A 5,199-nucleotide genomic window follows, 5' to 3' on the forward strand; every position below is an offset into this window, starting at 1 on the left:
TCAAGACAAAAGTAAGTGCCGAGCTCTGGGACCTATGTATGGTGAAATTAGACATAAAACCATGATGATTCCAGGTAAAACCAAAGTATTTCAGCAGGATCTTTTTGAGAAAATTAGATTTGAAAATTTCAAGTTCAATTTTCATCCCCTTGGAGTTACCGCATAATCATAACAAGAAAAGCAAAGATTATTTATTTAAATAATTATTATTATAATTACAATATTAAATAACAACTTTGCTTTTATAAAGTCTTTCATAAAACCTCTCTTTATATGATATATTTAAGGCTGAATTTCCGTGACCTTAGCAAAGCAACTGATAAAAAATTGCCATTAATTAACTCCCTTCAGGAGTGGTTTTATGAAAAACTTCATAAAAGCAGTTGTTTAAAATTTTAAATAAATAATCTTTGCTTTTCTTGTCATGAATATGCGGTAATGGCAGAGTAAAAATATTTGTTATTTGAGACCAAAACAAATTTTGGTTGAATACGAACATGGTAGTTAAAGCGCGGATTTCTTTATTTTTGTAAATTTTTATTAATAGTAAAATATTATTACTTTAAAAAATCTAGTTTAATTATTAGTGTGCTAGATAAATATGTAACTAATAATTGTTTTTTGTTTGTTATCTGATGTATTTTCATAAAATTGTATATGTACACTTAACTCCTTGCATATAATAATGTATTTAGTTTGAATTGTGAGTAAATCTTGTCTGTATCAGTGTATACCTATGTGACGTGTGAAATAATTCAAATAAATCGTATTCTTCCTATACATTTATTTTCAAATTCACAAAATATAGTGTTAAGGGTGTGCAAAGAAAATATGCATCCGTTTTTAAAGCACGAATTGCAACTTGCGAGTAAAAAATAAAAATCGTCTTACTAGGTAATGATGAAAACTTTGAAACAAAAATTTATCTTTTTTTATTTTAATATTGATAAGCGCATAATAATCTGATAAAAATGGTATGCATACCCATTGAAAGCATATACATATATAGTTTTATTTCGGTCCTATTAATAACAAAGGAACCATAACGTGAAAAAAAAGGAAAGGTAAGAAAATGCAAACCAACTATAAACAATGATAATTGTTTAATTGATCTTGAAAACTGTTCCAACTCAATATTTTGAGAAATTTTATGTTTATTTTTATATAAAATTAATTGCCCTATTAACTAAATATTTTATTTGTTAGTTGAAAGATAAAAACATAATTATACGTCTCCAATAGCAATGAGGTGAGCAAAGGAAAATATTTCAAAATGAAATGTTGCAACAATTGTCAATGTTTGAATTTATTCTACTCATATAAGAGTTGAGTGTTCTGCAGTATCCAGATCGCAGTTGTGATAATCTGGATCTGGTGAATCTGGGTAGGTTGTCTTCCTCCTTGTTCACCTCACGGGGGGTTGCATTGAGGACTTCACCATCTGTTCAACTGCTAAAATAACCCGACCAACCTTAACACTTTATCCCTAAGACCCAACCTAAACAGGCGGCATATAATCTATTGACGAGGGCATAACCTAAACAGAAAAATTCGAGACTGACAAGATGTTTGCTCTGGAGGCTAATCAATCAATCAATTATAAAATAAAAATTCTCTCGATTTAGTCGCTTGTTAGATTTTCCAACCTTTCTCACACTTTTCTATGTAGCTGCTTATTAATAACAGTATAATGGTGATATTAACATGTCCATAAACTAGAGCTCAGAGCGATTCTAGCGCTAAACGTAGTATTTTTCTACTATTAACACAAACCGCGGAATTTGTGTTTTAAACAAGTGTGCTTAAAATTAAAAATTTACGTAAGGGTTGTCAGCCCTAAGCCCTATGATTGCGGTGTAAAGCGTCCATTTTCCCATCAGACAACCAACCCTTTGATTGCACAAACTTTGTTTGAGAAGTCCTAACTGTGCGCGGTAGTGAGTTGCGACTGCTTTGGGTGAAGGCATACCCCCTACTCTAACTATTTATGTCTTGCACCTGATATAGCAGCAGTAGGAACATTTTTAACGTCTTTGGTTATGACGCAGTGTCGGACCGAGATTCGAACCTATAACCTTCTAGACAACGAGCGGATGCGCTACGTGTTGAGCCACAGTCTCAGGTCATACATTACAATTATAATCAACAAAACTCTCCTTATAAAGATTAATATTTGTACAATCAATTAGAAATTAAATCAACAGCATATTAACAGTCCTATGTCCCCCTCTTTCCTGGTTTGTTAAACATTCATTTTTATCAGAATTGCTATGCTACCATGCAAAATATTGTCTTTGTAATTCATGTTTTCTTTTTGTTTACTTAGAAAACTTTTATTTTTAAATAAACAGCATACGTTCGTAAGAAAGTTTAAAAATTAGAAAATTTTAGGATATAAATAAGATTAAACTATTCATAAATTCTCATATGAAAGTAACAGGATGTCCCACTGTTTGTGTTTGTCAATTTAATTCTAGATTGAGAAATGAAGGTTAAAATTTAATCATTTTTGTACAATCTTTACACTCGAGGGAGGGAGGGGACATTGGACAGTAAATTACGCTTGTTTAGAAACTTTGGGTACTTTTATTGATATTAATTAAATTTTGTATTAAATTATCGTCTATTGTCTTATCCCTTAAGATCCCTGTATAGGTCCTAATTTAAATCCGTATTAACAGACAGAATTGTTATTATTGGCGTGTCTACATTGAAGTCCAAATATGAAGCGTAGCTACTCTAACACTTGGGTATATCCGTCAAATCTATTAATACATAATAGCCCACTGTCATCGATAGTTAATATTATCTAAATAGGCTGTTATATAGTCCCATAATCAATCTATTTGTTTCTTCTCTTAGAACATAAAGAATTATGTAAAAAAAAGTCTTTGCTATTGCTTGAATTATTGTTGTTTAAACATTACATTTGATTTAAACTTTTACATAATAAAAATTAGCTGTTTACATTTGGAGTTTTTGGATATTTCTTATTCTGCCGAATAGTATTAACACTCTAATATTTATTTTACATTGACTCTAGATAGATTTATGTTATTAGAAGCTAAGATCTTTTAGATTTAAAGTGTGTTACCTTTTTTTAGGTTTTATTATTATTTTGCCACAACTTGGTCAAAAATGCTCACAAATCGGACCTTTTCCGACCCAAGTTACTCAAATGGTTCCTTTACAAGCCCAATCAATCAGTTTTAAGATATCTTTAAATTTCAAGGAAAATTGATAAAAATACTAAAAAAGGCAAATTTTTAATATGGTAAAAAAATGATAATCTAAATCTTAATTTTGGGGATGATGATCTTAAAGACGCTCTTGCTGTTGGTGATGATGACCCAGATGGTATCAAAATACATGAGCATTATGACAACTTATCTATTAAACTATGGTCCGATTTTTGTATTTGTAGCATTCTCCAGTCAAGAGAAAACCCAAAACATACAATCATGGTTAGTTGTAGGTGAGTTGTCATAATGCTCATGTACTTGGATACCATCTGGGTCATCATCACCACCAGTAAGAGCGTCCTTCAGATCATCATCCCCTAAATTAAGATTTAGATTATCATATTTTTACCATATTAAAAATCTTTTTGTTTTACTTTTTGGGTTAATTACATCCTGTCAACTGGAGGTTGGCAGCTGTCCTCTGAAGTAAAAAGGTAAAATTTCTTATTTCCCAAATTTTCTTTCTTTGAAATATATTAATTTCTGCCCAATATTAAGTTTCAGTATAATCAATGCATAAATCCCTTCAAGAATAGCCAATTTAACAGAATCAAACTTTGAAAATGAGAGAAAAGTAAAAATTAGTATTTTTTTCTGTTGATTTTATGGTATCTGTGCATATAAAAGGTAACACCCAAATTTGTCTTTTTTTGATATTTTCATAAATTTTCCTTGGAATATAAAGATATCTTAAAACTGATTGATTCGGCTTGTAAGGGAACCATTTGAGTATCTTTGGTCGAAAAAGGTCTGATTTGTGAGCATTTTGACCAAGTTGTGGCCAAATAATAATGAAGCATATAAAAAGGTAACACACTTTAGGTATGTATTGTATAAGGTATCAATTTTGATATAATATGATATGATTTATTAGCAGTAAATTATAGATTAATTTTATTTATTTAATTTCATTGATAAATATATTTATTTACATTGACACAACATCAGGGTAACTGTACTACAGGACCTTTTAAGCCAATCTAGATGCATATTGTATAACCAAGACAACTACCTAGTTCTAGTGGCTGGGACCTTTTCGTCTGCTAGCAAATTATTTTCTCATAGAATACAGTTTTTAAAGAATCTTTTAACAAAGGAGCATTCTCACATAAACGACCCCTCAAATAGTGGATGTAAATATTCTTTTTTTCTCCCCAAGGTAGTCATTTTTTTCCCTGGTATCATAACATTTAGGTAACATTAATTTCATAAAAATATGTTTTAGTATAAAGAAATGTTCTATCGGTTTCAAACTTTTTCCATCCGATAGATCTTACCGACTTTGGAAAAACTGTCAGACCGATTTAAAAAATTCAAACTGTGAAAAAAGATATTCAAGTTTTAATTTTTTGATTTGAAAATATTATTTTACATGTATTGACATCATCTTGGATTATGATAATTTTTTGTTGTTAGAAGATTTTTGTCTAAATTTTTTTTTTAATTTAATTTTTACAAGGAAAAAAAATCTTTGAACTTTAATTGACCAATAACTCAAAGATTTTTCTATTTTATTTGGAAGATTAATTTTTTATTATTAATATTAATATTAAAAAAATGACTACCTCGGGGGAAAAAAATGAAAATTAAAAACCAAAATTAAACCACATTTTAGCATAAAAATTTGTTTTTGTTTAAATGAGAATGATATTCCTATCCAGTTTTTTGTTTAGGAATGAATATTTTTTGCCCGAGGGAATAAATGATGGAGGGATAACAAAAAACTGGATAGGAATACCCCATTTAATATGTTATCTAATAAATTCTTGGTTTATCGGCATTGCTATAATGAAAATTTCTAAAGTTTAATAATATTTAATAATAAATTTAGGTTTTTTTCATCTATTTTAATTTCAGAGGTAAAGACTGAATAGTCTCTATTACTTTTTAGCACTTTTAAAAATTATTATTTTTATTTTGTTATCAAATGCTTTTTTATGTGAAAACTGAAAAATAG

Source organism: Acartia tonsa, chromosome 4 (genome assembly GCF_053477335.1).
Source record: "Acartia tonsa isolate MP-2025a chromosome 4, ASM5347733v1, whole genome shotgun sequence".
Taxonomy (NCBI): Eukaryota; Metazoa; Arthropoda; class Copepoda; order Calanoida; family Acartiidae; genus Acartia; species Acartia tonsa.